General features: G+C 46.6%; 1 protein-coding gene across 2 annotated transcripts in view; it reads left to right on the top strand.

Annotated features, from left to right (window-relative positions):
• LOC135912364 (uncharacterized) overlaps window positions 1–14071 on the top strand; it is a 337983-nt gene that overhangs the window by 133364 nt on the left and 190548 nt on the right. For both annotated transcript variants that reach the window (XM_070538422.1, XM_070538423.1), the window contains exons 32-35: window positions 394–500; window positions 5619–5738; window positions 8592–8704; window positions 12603–12735. The gene's annotated coding sequence lies outside the window, so the exon portion shown is untranslated. The remainder of the gene's footprint in view (window positions 1–393; window positions 501–5618; window positions 5739–8591; window positions 8705–12602; window positions 12736–14071) is intronic.

Genomic DNA, 14071 nt, shown 5'->3' with positions numbered 1-14071 from the left:
ATCGCTGCACCCATAAACAGCCTTGCTGATGTCGGTGACAGTCTCTTCTGAAGCACTTTTCGCCCGAAGCTTCCCGACCCTTCGGAATGACCTTGTGCTGCATTTGACGTCACATGTCCGCGCCAGAACTAATAAAATGTGGAAATTTGGATCATTTGAAATCTGTACTGAAAGGCAGCGAACACGACGTGCAGTGTGTGTGTATACCCACGTGTGTGCCGTGAACCTGTAGGAATACTGAACCTACGTCCCTAAATAAATGTGGTATATTTCTCCCTTGTTGATGTGTGAAAATCTATCACTTTCTTTGTTACGCATTAAAAATGGTTGATTTGCCAATAAGTCTATAAAGTGTAAAACACCTTTTCTTACCTTCTCTCATCCCTACCGAAGCATGTGCACCAAGGCCGTCATAAATGTTGGGGCAACACGGGAGCGATCAGCAACGGCTGTGGAAGCGGGAGATGCGCCATGGCAGGAGAGGACAACAGTCTATTCAGGTAGGTAGCATTGAGCTCGGCACTGCCGCTTTTGGAAACGGCTGTCATAGGGCTTTTGTGGCTGAAGACAAACCAGACAGACGCCGGTGCCTGGGTCCACAAATATTTTAGCCGAGTCCGCTCAATCACCTTCTTCCGCCGACTCCACTGCTCGCGCACCGTCAGCGTGGTGGGCGTGTAGTGGTCGTCATTTGTGACCCGACAATTCTGGCACGTAGTAGAGCGGAGGGCATCAAAGACGGACCGGCGGTGTGGGCGAGGAACGTAAGGACGAGGACGTCCGGTCGACGTCTCACAAAGGAGGGGCGCGTCACAGCAAGGAATCCTGTCTTTTCGCGGTATCATGTATTTTATAGCCGGTAACAATGTGGTACAGGAAACTTTCAGCCTCCTTCGCATACCATTGCAGATGAATTGCAGATACAATTGCTTAGGCACTCATCGACATGAAACCTTCCGGTACCCTAATGACCCGTGAACGATGTCCTAAACGCTCCCATACGAAATGCCAAACTCTCGGGAAATGTCCTCGAGCTCCTTAACCACAGCAGACTTTCGTGAAACTTCTCCGAATCTCTTCGGAAAACATTTCGGTCACGGACTAAATTTTGACTTTAAATACAAAGGCATTTGTAGTTTTGATTTTCTTTATGCCTCGTTGTACGCTTCATCTTTGTATGCTAAGTGTGTTTACTGAACTGCTACAAGGACGCGATACGGTTAATATGCCTAAACCGCGGAGGCGATTTACAATGTGGCATCTCTAGTGTCGTAACTCCTAGAATTATCTTAAGAAATGTTGTGACAGGAGTATGCAGGGAATCGGAAAACCGGCAAGCTCACGAAATGGGTGCGTGTAGTTCTCAAAATCGGCGTTGACGTATACACGCTGTGAGGAACGTCGTTGTCGGACGGGGGAGGAACAACAGTACGCATACACGGTCGATGGTAGACGTAGTCGGAAACGTGCGTAAAAACGCTCACTGCGTTTTCTTTGGCGCGTTCACGATAGGCGTCGTTTAGATCAATTCAAGCATGGGTTTCAACTTAAGATGCATTTCTGAATACGGGGTTAAATTAAGGAAGGGCGCACCCCTCAATGAACTTCAGTGGGTCTGTGTAAACTCTTGCGAGGCATACATAAAAAAAAAAGAACTACGTCGCCATAGAGCGATTGCTTAAAGACCCTTGAGAATTTGGAAATACCAGTCGAGATGGTTAGAAACAGTTCGCTTTAGCGGTCTATCGTGTCGCTATATTTGATGAACGACTCTGTCATAAATAAAATAATTATGAATTGCTTCTTTCGGTTTTGACTCAGGAGTACTAATTATAAGTTAATCGCTTTTCACGCTTGGTTGATAAGCCAGTCCACGAGAACGGGGGCGACAAGACGGGAGCGAACAGCGACTGTCACGTACTTATTGTCCGCGACAGATTCACTGTCGAAGCCTGGCTGTCGCATCACTGAAACGTTTCCCGCAAGATAGGTGACGATAATTGTTGCCGTGCAACAGAACACCCAAAGGCTGCCAACTTTCTTAAAAAGTGCACCGCCTGCGCCTCGCAAAGATTTAAGTAGGGCTGTCCCAGCGTAAAAAGTCATTGAACGATATGGACATGGATCCAAGTTTGCTTTACATTAAGTGGCACCGCACGAGGCCCCGGGCTTGAGACTCCACCCTGAAGGTGCATATAAGAAAAGTATAAACTTCTTATATGCACCTTGAGTGGAAAGCGGAAAACAATATATTAGGAATTCCATCTGTTGTTAAATCAGGTTCAGCGACCACGTTCCCCATCATTTTAGGCAGTATGTTGCAAGTTGAAAATGTGATCCGGTCATCGCTCAATGCACGTCTTCTGAGTAGGAGTCCTCAGACAAGCGATTTATAATACCGCAAATGTTTTTCTAAGAGACGCATCAACACCTTTTGCTCATAACGCTGGGGCAACCAAAGATATATATGGTACCTCCACGTTACGCATGCATAATATAAGACAGTCTGTGCGTACGGCGAAGCATAGGCGTGTTTGAAGCGATATATTGACATTTTGAGCAGAGGTCGACCCTTTACGAAGGTTGTTTGCGGCTGAAGCGTCAAACCAGTCGACACGCGCCTGTACTGAACCGTGCTCTATGATTGTGGAGCTCACGTACATTTTGCACAAAGTATCCAGCACAATTGTGGCGGGGTTTCGCCGTTTGTGACAACACTCGATTCTCAAATATGATTACGATTGCGTTACTTACGTTCCCGTACTTACACGTCGCTTAATGCTGCAGGTGCCGTGAAGACGTCGTAGCCCCCGTATTCAGAAGTGCAACTTAAGTGAAAGCCCATGCTTGACTTGATTTGAATGGCACTTGGACTTGACGTGCGTAAAAACGCTCACTGCGTTTTCTTTGGCGCGTTCACGATAGGCGTCGTTTAGATCAATTCAAGCATGGGTTTTAACTTAAGATGCATTTCTGAATACGGGGTTAAATTAAGGAAGGGCGTACCCCCCAATGAACTTCAGTGGGTCTGTGTAAACTCTTGCGAGGCATACATAAAAAAAAAAAGAACTACGTCGCCATAGAGCGATTGCTTAAAGACCCTTGAGAATTTGGAAATACCAGTCGAGATGGTTAGAGACGTGTTGATTGAAATGCACGTTCTTCTCACTACTACCAACAGTTCAGCGCTGCCTCTATTCGCTTGCCTAGCTGTATTGGTACTTTGAAAGTCAGCCCTGCACATGATCAAGAGCCTAGAGATTCTGCGTAGCAGGAATGAAAGTTTTAATAGCTGATCCTGCAAAAAATTAAGGCACTCGATATAATTTTGGTTAAACTTTGAAGACGTCACAGCCGCCGTCATACCACGGCGCCAATAAAGAGGATGCAAGGAGACCAAGGAAAACACAGGGAAAACTACTTTTGCTTACTAATTGAAATAAAGAAATGATAATAACAATGAAAGTAGAAGAGAAAACGACTTGCCGCAGGCGGGAAATGATCCTGCGTCTTGGCATTACGCGTGTGGCATTACGCATGCGATGCTTTTTGCCCGCCGATGCTGATTTCGCCCGCCTTGACGCTGACGAAATGGTATTTCCTTCCTACATGCCTATATCACGTGACGCTCGATAGAGACCCCTCGTTGCGAACTGTCGCCCGCACCTTCATTCAGTGTGATTACCTTGTTTTTTTTGTTCGCTGACTCCTCAGTTTCTTTTCCTACACAACTTACAGCATTGTTAACCATCCTTGTTTCTTTTGCCCTAGTTTTATCACGCCACGTACAGCCCCCTGCGCCATCAGAACAAAGAATAACCAACGAAGAACAAAATAATATTGATAGAAGTGCTAGGTTCAGAAGCGAAGGCGCGTAGGTTGTAAGTATATTACAACGCACATTTGCTCACTTGTAGTATACATGATTTACTTAGCACGATGCTCAGTGACCTCGACTGCATAACGACGCCCACTTGCCGCGTTAAGCGTCACGAATCAGCCGCCATTTGTTACTGATCAGGTTTCATCGCTGAGGAACCGACTGAAAGCTGACAGTGCGAAAAATGGTTCGTAATTTCTCTTTAGTGTTCAAAATTTGGCAGTAAAAGAAAAAATACCGCTGGCTTTCTTAGTGGATCACCCTTATCCACGCACTCTTACAGTCACAAATGACCTGGAGAAAGAACCGCAACAATGACTGGAGGCTACGCCGCCAGTCGTTCTTGTCGTGACGCCGCGAAATTCGAAAAATTAAAATAACGTGAAATTTTGTGTATAGTCATTAACCTTTCGTCGCGAAATCAACGATAATAGAGCTTTCAAATAATACTTGTTTTTTAATAGTGACCTTTCAAGTACGCAGGGAATTGAGGAAGCTGCAATGTCATGCATCCAACTCGCTTCGTTTTCCTCGTCCCTGCGTTAAATAAACAACTGTGTCGTAAATAGCAGACTATGACTCGAAATGTTTGGTGAGGAGTAATGGCACGCTTTTCGCTTTTTCGCACTTTGCCCGGAAGACAGTCGAAGTGGATCGGCGTGACAGGGGCATGACGGGAGAGAACAGGGACTGTCGCCGAGGCAACGGTGGACGCAGTCTTCCGTCTACTAACACAAGGGACTGTGTTAGTAGACGTACTCTTGCTATCGATCTCGTTTGCTCGGAACAGGTGGTATGCTAGTTTTGCGCTTTCTTATGGTACCATTAAACTACTATCTCGTTGTAGCGCATCATCAACGCACTAGTGGTAAAGGTTAGTCGGCAGTTTGAGGGTAAAATTATGTAAAAAAAGGATGCGACAATAGAGGATTCTTCGTCACGCGAAAAGTGCCCGTAGGCGGAATACAATTGTTTGCCTCTCAGCTCACGCGGCTGAGTTACAATGCGATGTATGATTCGTTCACAATCGCATAGACTAAGGAAAGGAAAAAAAGAAAAGCTGGTGGATTTATTAATGCAGAATGCAGTCTGTTATGGCAATGTCGTGTGTCGTAAACCGTCTGTTTTACCGATATAATAGTGCTGCTCTATCTGATTCTTGTCTTCCGTAAACAGCTGTCACGTTGGTATGAGACAAGTCCACCTAATGAAGAGTCCATTTCGGCCGCTGCTGATTGGATGGGGCTGCTCGTCTCCTCCTCGCTCGTTCAGCCGTATCCTATCAGCAACGGCCGAAATGGACAGTCCACTAGGTGGACTTTTACAGAATACCCCCTCCCCTCCCTCCCCCATTGCATTTTTTTTGTTTCATAGCAACGTGACAGCTGTTTACGGAAGACAAGAATGTATATTTTGAATTGCCTTTGATATTAACGCTTTCGTATCATGTTTTTCATTGTTTTTATCCACGTGCAGCAAAAATGGCGCTTTCTAGAATTTTTATGTTTTACCTAATACTTTTTTCGTTTGGCAACGTGCGTTTTTTGAAAGACTATTTCATTGTGAACATGTGCTATGCTGCAATGTGTGCTGCAATATTATTTGTAGTGGTAAATAATTTTTTTTTCGAGACCTATGAAAAACAACTATTTGCTCGCGGTAACGAAATAGTTAAAGTAGGTGGAGGCGCTGGTTTCCCTGTTCACGTCGGAACTCCGTACCCATACCCTATTTCCAGCCTCGGCTATACCTGACGACGTGGCACCGCAAGATGCTACCTACGGCTGTCATCTGTTCCGGCGTTCCAAGCTAGCAAGACCCTGGCAAAGGCACCGAAGACCACAATGTAGAGGACTGGGTGAGTGAGTGAGTGCACACAACAAATCTAATGACGCTGCCAGATTGGACAATGTTGTCTTCTACTTGAGCAATGTGGCCCATCTATGGTTTCGTAACCGTGAAGCTGACATTGTGAACCACTGCAGCGAATTGGGTGTGTTCTAGGTATATTTTAAAAGGTGGCAACGCAAGACACGGATGTGTCTCCGAGACGCTTGTCCTTGTACCGTTCGTCTTTCCCGTTTCGTCCGTGTCTTTCTTTGCGCTGCCGCCTTTTCAAATATGTACCAGCAACACACCCGATTGTACCAATCCTGGCCACGGCGACTGCATTTCGATGGGCGGTGAAACACTCGCGCGCTTAGTTCTAGGTGCACGGTAAAAAAACCCCTCGTAGTCCATATTATACCGAGTCGTCCCCCCTCCCCCCCTCCCCACGGTGTGGCTCATAATCAAATCGCGGTCTTGGCACGTAAAATCGTATAATGCCTTTCTCGTCGCGCCATAGCGTTTCAATAATCGCTGTCTCAGTATGCCGTGCACGGGAGATTTCTTTCCGTCTCTGGATAAAGGGACTACCTCAAGAAGTCGGCGCATTCTTCGGTGGACTCCTGCCGTCCATCGGCCACGGAATACGTGTCGTCAAGATGTTGCGCTCTGAATGGAGACGCCACGCGTGTTTGTATCGCGCTCTTCCGAGCGTGCAAGTCTGCAGTAGGGTGCGCATTTTCTCGCACCTACGTGAGCGGCAGGCCTTCCACGTTCTTGCCGTTAAAATAACGGAGTTCTTCTGGCAGCAGGCACCGGGAAGTCTGATCTCTAATTTTATTTGCAAGTCACCTTTATATCGTTTAACAAAGACTTTTACATTCAACGGCAAGGCATTTGCCTTGGTTCTTGTGTCGCCACGATCCTGTGTGATAACCGCTCCTTGAATGAGTTTTCTAATGAGGGGGTACTCAAGACTTTTAGTTATGTTGACAACTTCTCATACGTGTGCTGTATCCAAACAAAGCACCTTGACCCGCACGGATTCAGTGAGCAGTATTTTAACCCTTTTCAGATAATATGGGAAGCGTTTGAATTTTACGCAAGAACTTCCGATGAACGGTTCGTTGCAGTTTTTAGATTTTAAATTGCAGTTCGGCTGGCATTACGCACCATGATCATAAAAAGAGCTTCCACCTTATGATTCTGCGCATTCGAAGATAGTTAGGAATGCCATTGCAAAATCGTGCCTGGAATCTGTTTTTACAAAATCATGCGCGCATGCAATGTACGGTAGCTTCCGTAATCAAATTACCAGGGTGCTATTCAGCTGGCCTTACCTCCTAGGTAATCACAACAGTGAAGGTGGAAAACAAAGAAAAATGTGGCAGGAGCACTGTGTGCTTGCTCAGAAAGAAAACCACGGTTGTGCCATGTATACACCAAGTCGCCCACAACATAAAAACAAAAGTGGCAAAAAGGCATGGCGTCCCTGTGGTTTTTTTGTGCTCCAATCAACCACAACCACTTTTCAACCATCAATCAACCACAACCAACTGTTTGCTTCAACCGCAACCACTTCATCGGGCTCCAGGAGGAGCCCGATGAAGTGGTTGCGGTATGAAACATACAGAAACTTTCGTGAAATGTGCCACGGGCGTGGTATATCAAATCCCGCTCAAATGTGGCCGAGTATTTGTGGGCGTGACAGGGTGCTGCGTGAATGAACGCGCAGGGGAGCATGCGTTGTCAATTTGGAAAAGAGAAGGAGCACACTTGCCCGCTCATTGCATAGCACGGAAAGGATGTAAACCACTGTTCAACAACATTAGGATTCTAGGCAGAAGCAAGAATAAGATTGCCCGTGAGCTTTTAGAAGCTTTTGGCAGCAAGTAAAAGGGTGATGACAGCGTAAGTGACACTTCTGTTATCCTATATAATGCGGAAAACAATTTTGTGCGCAGCTTTTGCATGCCTGATTGGCAGCCCTGGTGAGGCAGGCTTGATTTGCCATTTCCCCCCTGCCCCTCCTTCCTGTTTTGTCAAGGGTGAACACAGCCTGTATATGCAGCTCCGAAACGAATAAATCCAGTTGATATTTTGCGCTCTTTCCGTCTAAATGGTTTTTTCTTGTTTTGTTCCTTTCATACTCGCAAGCTTTCCTAATATTGACGAAGAGGTTAACGATATGCTTCACCGTGTCGTGATACTGGCCTCACACAGACCTTGGACTTACCCAGTTGTACTGGTGAAGAAAAGGGGTGGTATAAGCAGATTTTGTGTGGAGGATTGGTGCCTTAATAAAATCACATACAAAGCTCTTTATCCCCTGCCCCGCTTCGCTTTAAGAGTGGAACGCGACAGCACTCAAAGATCCCTGACTGCATCTCGCGTTTCCAGGCAACTGCAGCTCATGTAACCGTATAGTTTGCCGGGAAGCGCTGGCGGCAAAATGGACGCACGAAGGCGAGATTTCTGGCTGAAACGCAATCTTTTGCGTGGGCCGATCTTCTGGTATTGTTTCGCGTCTTTGATATTGACTCATATAGAGCATGCCCTGTCGGTGTTTGGTTTCACGACATCTGTTTCACGACTGTTTCTCAGTCTGGCTGCCATTCCAAAAATTCCGAGGAATAACTTTGTAAAGAACGTATGAGCAACTTTAGTGATACTCTTGGTTCGGAATGAATTTTCATGAAGAGATGGTCAACGTAAAAACGTGTCGTAGACGCCCCAACGCTATGACCTCAATACTTTGTGATTGGTTAATATGCATGTTTTCTTTTTTTTTTGCACCGTTTCCTGCTTGGACTGTTTTGTGCGGTATTGTACCACACCGATAAATAAAATGTATATAAGAGGCTTTGCTAAATTTTACCTTCAGGCAAGGCCGAGGCAAGACAGAAGCAAGCAGCGATGCCGTAGGACGCGACATCGGGTTACCGAAGACTGGGAGCAGAACGGCGGGGAGCAGGAAGATCCAGCCCGCCGAGGGCCGTAAGTCTTTCGTGGCCATATTTGACATTAACGAGACTTCGCAGCCGGGGCTGCGCATCGCCTGATGTCACATGTTAGCAAAAAGCTAAGTGTCAGAGCTGGGTATGGGCCGGCTGTTGTGTAGACTAGAAAGACCTTGCAACCTTTTCGGTCATCCATACTGCATGATGTGTAACGCATACTTACTACTCAGCACGAAAACAACGGAAGACGCAGAGGTAGGACACAGGACGAGCTCTGACAACTGGAATTTATTGAACAAAACGCTTGAAAAAACACGAATAAACCACCTACTTGATTGCGCAGGAAATTATAAAACACGTGGAAATAGTTACTCAGCCAGTGCGTTTCAGATGCCTCAGATACAGAGCGATCGCGCAACCTTTCTATATGTAAGGATTCAGCAAGTTCGTGAGCCCTTCTGTCTTTGTGTTTGATGATGATGACAATTTTTGCGAAAGAAGGTTTGCACCTACGTGATCCGCAATGCGCTGAATGATAGGTCGGCCTTTCTTTTGAGGCATTCTTACGCTGGCGCAGGCGCTCATTGACGCAGTAGCCCGTCTGCCCAGTGCAAGCTTTTCCGGAAGGGAGAGTGATTCGATAAACTACGCCTACGGAGCAGGAAAAGAAGCGTTTGTTGGCTCGCACAGCAACCAACTACGGTAGATTCAACTGCCTTCTTAATCGCAGCACAAACAAGCCTTACCTACTTTACGGTTGGGCTTGGGCTGCGCAAGTATTTCCTTAAAAGATTCCTTTCGATGTATTTACATAGATACCAACAAACAATCAAACGGACAAACATGTGTGCGTCCATACATACATACATACATACATACATACATACATACATACATACATACATACATACATACATACATACATACATACATACATACATGTATGCCTGCGTGCATACACATAGATAGATAGATAGATAGATAGATAGATAGATAGATAGATAGATAGATAGATAGATAGATAGATAGATAGATAGATAGATAGATAGATAGATACTCCGTAAAGTGCGTGGAGTACCCTAAGAATGCTAACGCATTCTAACGCAATAGAAATTGCAATAGATCTATTTATAACACAATAGAAATAGATCTCCTGGTCATCTACATAGGGCGTCAGTCGAGTGAGAATATACCGGTAGGAAACGCCACTGCCGTGGTGGCATGCGCATGCGTACTGTGGTCCTACATCTTTTGGAGTTTACTGACGCAATGATTCCGGAGACGTTGCAGAATCCACTTGTTTCTTGTAGAGGGTGTTGGCTTATGTCGCGCGTTTTAACTCAGCGCTGTGTAAACTACTCTGGGATTAACTATGCTTGTATTCAGATATCCGATATGCATGTCTGCCACTGCTTGGCTTTGGAGCTCGACAGAGGTTTAGACCGTTTTATGTGGTTCGAGACCTTTGAGCCGCAGCCAGGCTCTATTGTTAACCAACACTACCTAACTTTACTTTAGTTCTTTATTTTAGTTCATTGGCAAAAAGAATTCGTAAGATCCGTTAACGCAACACTGAGCTCGTGATGGTGCTCGCGGCATAATCTGGCGCAGAGGGACTTCAGAACTACCACAAATAAACTAATCAATGAAAAATTTCTAAATTCCCGTCGTCAGGCCTCCATCCCATCCACAGGTCTCACCCTCAAGTAAGGAAGGAAAAAAAATAGGCAGAATGACTTTGACCAACCCAAATGTCTGTTATCACAAAGGCTGGCGGCAATACGCAGAAGGCAGTCGGACGCGGTAGCTAAAAGGTTCTAGAACAGGTTGAGTACATGTGCGTTTGATTTTGCTTGCTAGGCAGGCTTTACAGATGGTAGACCGTCTTTACTTGGATTACAGAAGATCAGAGACGACATAGTGTACAAGGCGAGGGCAGCGCTGTGTGCACCACAAAAAAGACATTGATGCCTTCAGGTAGCATGTGTGGATTTATAGACCGGTTGCCGTCACCCAAAAAGATCACGTTCTCGTGACGTCTGCTGCGGCAGAAAGGATGTTCCACATCCGCCGCCAAGGTCTGTGAGTGATGGCGCTGGATAACAGTCTCAGGGTTCTACTAGGAAACATAAGTACCCAAGAAAGTGGATGTGGGAACGGCGCCGTGGTAGCTCAATTGGTAGAGCATCAGAGGCGAAATGCGAAGGTTGTGGGATCGTTCTCCACCTGCGGCAGTGGTTCTCTCATCCACTTTCATTTCCATTAATTTATCGTTTCTTTATTTCATTTTTTAAGCGCAAGTAATTTCTCCCACGTTCTCCTTGGTGTCAGTGTTTGTTGGTTTCTTATGATATGACTAATAAAAATCGGGCCTCTCGGTTAACATCCTTCTCGTTTAAAAAAAAGGCGTTTCTTCCTAAGAGGATGGCCGTGTCTGGAAGTGCCTCGAGTCCGTACAAAGAGGATCAAGAAGGTTGCTTCAAGTTTCAACGGACATGAATTCTAGGACTTGGCATGGCAAAACAAGGATTAGATTACGAGGCATGCCGTAGTGGGTGCATCGGGTTGAAAGCTATTTTAAAAGCGATCTGGAAAGCGACCTGCGATGCTGGAAAAAGTGCGACGAGTGTTGATAGCTGCTTGTGCGCTGTGTTCTAGCCGCTTAACTGGCGTTGGTGCGAAAGGCCACGTGAAAATCGATTCGCTCGCTGCTGCTGCTGTGCTTCTTCACTCCGCCGTCTTGAGAGCGAGTGTCCACTGTCATTGAGTGAAATGCATTCATGTTTGCTTGTGCGCGAATGACACCATGTTCCTTAATTTAGTCGGCACGCGAATGTTCACAAATCTATACGGCCGATGAAACTGCTACGCTTGCTTTGTATAGCTGCAGAATAATTTGCTATCGCAATCGATGCATTGCCTTTCGAGCGTAACTGCCACTTTTCTTTTTACACGTTTCTAACAATTATGCGCATCGCGTAGAGAACAGCGACCGCCAAATGCCTGGCGAATGCACCAGCTCCAAACGCCGGAACGCCATCGATTGAAAAAATTAATGCCGTGCTTCTCCCCTGATCGTTACGGTGTCGCCTCCGCGCTTCGCGATGTCAAGAGGGGGCTAGAGGTGACATCACCAATAGTAAAGATTGTCGATTGGTCGGTCGTCAGGAAAGGGCAGCGCCAGTACCACAGAGCCAACATGGCTGGAGCCGGCTGCGTGTTCCGAGAATGGAAGGTGGCTCGCCCATTGTTGCGCCACTGAACCTTCTATGAAGCTTCCATTCAGCCAGCTGCACGCGGAGGGCCGTTAGGAGCAGGTCTCCTGGTGTGCCTACGCGGCCCGTAGCTTTCGCTGAGCATGCGTAGAGTTGGTGAGAGTGTTTTGGAAAGGGGGAACGAGCGCGAGTTGGAAGGTTAGCGAAGGAGAGCGAGAAAGAGCGGTCGTTGCGCACTCATTCATCAAACGCCTGTAACTTAGCTGTTGCTGCACCTTTCCAAGACATTCATGCGGCTTTATGTTGATGCTAGACTATAGTACATATCAGCCGCTACTTATCTAGATTTAGAGCTCAGAGAGATGGTGGTGTCTGGAAATTTCTGGAATTATGACAAAGTGCTTCGATTAGTTGCTTCGTGTTTTAGCTTAGAAAAACGAACAGAAACACACCGTAGTGGTGCGCTTCGGATTATGATGAAGGCGTAATATTCATTAACATGCATCAAATGCACATTACAGGAGCGTCTTTTTTTTGCATTTTGCTTCCATGGAAATGCTGCCGATATTTAAACCGCGATCCCGGGCCCAGCGTCGTAACGCCATAGCCATCAGGGTACCATGGCGGGTGCTTTACGCTTGAATTGAACGTTCTACAAACAATTTTTTGTTCAGGTTGGTTTCCGTCAGCTTTCTAAAAGTGCACTTTTTACTCTTTCAGAGTGGTAGGCCTCCAGAGAACCTCGTCGTGGACAGGGGGCGCCTAGCCCTAAGCGAGCAGCGACGTCGCCCAAAGCCCACAGTAGGATACCGAAGACTCCAGGGCCCAGGGAGTTAAGAGCTCTATGGAAATAGTAAGTTTGTCGTGATCACCTAGGAACTGACTGGCGCGTAGATTTCCTCGATGTTGCGGTACATGAACGAGCGCTGCTGCCACTGCGTATTGCATAACAGGGGTGCTATGCAGCAAGGCCCCAGTTTGTCAAAGTTCGGGATCACCGTGAGCTGTGGCGACTTTCTCACATGAATGAGCTGCTGTATCCAGACACGAAACTGAACTCTCGGCAAGGTTACAATTTCAGTGAGTAATCTAGATTCACTCTTGGGTTATCGTAACTTGGACGTCACGTCATTGGTGGCCAAAAATAAGTCACGTGGTCGAACCGTCGGTGCGTTCTATCGTTTGTTTATCGTTTCACCCAGTGCATTACGCGTGCGAGCAAGTTATATAAGAAAAATGCAGCATATGTTTATTGAAGACCCGCGCAGAGATATTCAGGCATTGCGGAGAGGTTAACGCAATGCCGCCTCTACTTCCACGGATGTGCGAAGGCGAGCTTTCTGGTCTTGTTTTTTCTATACCCCGCACGGCCGCCGCCACCGCTGCATCGGATGGATTGATAGACGCTACGAGCGTCCTCTTTCAAACCTGTTCGAAAGGTCCTATTCTTTCGCCTAAGGCGCACGCACGCACGCACGCACGCACGCACGCACGCACGCACGCACGCACGCACGCACGCACACGCACAGTGGCAGAAATGCGCACAATACATGGTTTGACACAAGATTAGTACCACTGCAATCTGTTTCTCTGGCAACACCCACTGCACGAGATGTGCTTACTTAGCAATTCTGCAGTGGCAAGTGCAGCTAGTGCTTCACACTTCACAATTGATAATGTATATGAAGAAGGGAATTGCAATCATCCTAGAGGTATTATTCCACTGAACGCATTTTACATCAATAGACATAAGGAAATTTAAATATTTATTGCAACGTGTCCGATACTTCCCCATTTGACTAGAACAATATTAAACAGCGATTTCAATTACAAGGCCTGTACAAATAAACACAAATGAAGATGAATAACAAGCATTCGTTGCAATATGCGGAAACGTGTCTGTCTTGTTAAGAATGGCGAGCCGCTAAGCAAGATTGCCACCTTGCCACCCGATTACGACAAGGGGTGCAAGACGCGCATTCCGCACCCTCTCCGTCACTGCAGCTAGGAGGCGTTCGAAGAAGCGGCCTTTGTGCTGAAAACCCACTTCCTTCCTCCAGCCCCATCGACATTGTGAGGGGTCGAGTTCGGTGTGTGAACAATGGTTTCGGAGTTCCCCAACGTGGAGCTGATTTGACACGCATGGACAAGCTGCCGCGGGAACGACGTATTTTGGGGCTTCTCACGCT

This window comes from Dermacentor albipictus, chromosome 5, assembly GCF_038994185.2.
Source record: "Dermacentor albipictus isolate Rhodes 1998 colony chromosome 5, USDA_Dalb.pri_finalv2, whole genome shotgun sequence".
NCBI lineage: Eukaryota > Metazoa > Arthropoda > Arachnida > Ixodida > Ixodidae > Dermacentor > Dermacentor albipictus.
Note: the sequence above shows the minus strand (reverse complement) of the source record. Positions and strands in the feature narration are given on the sequence as shown.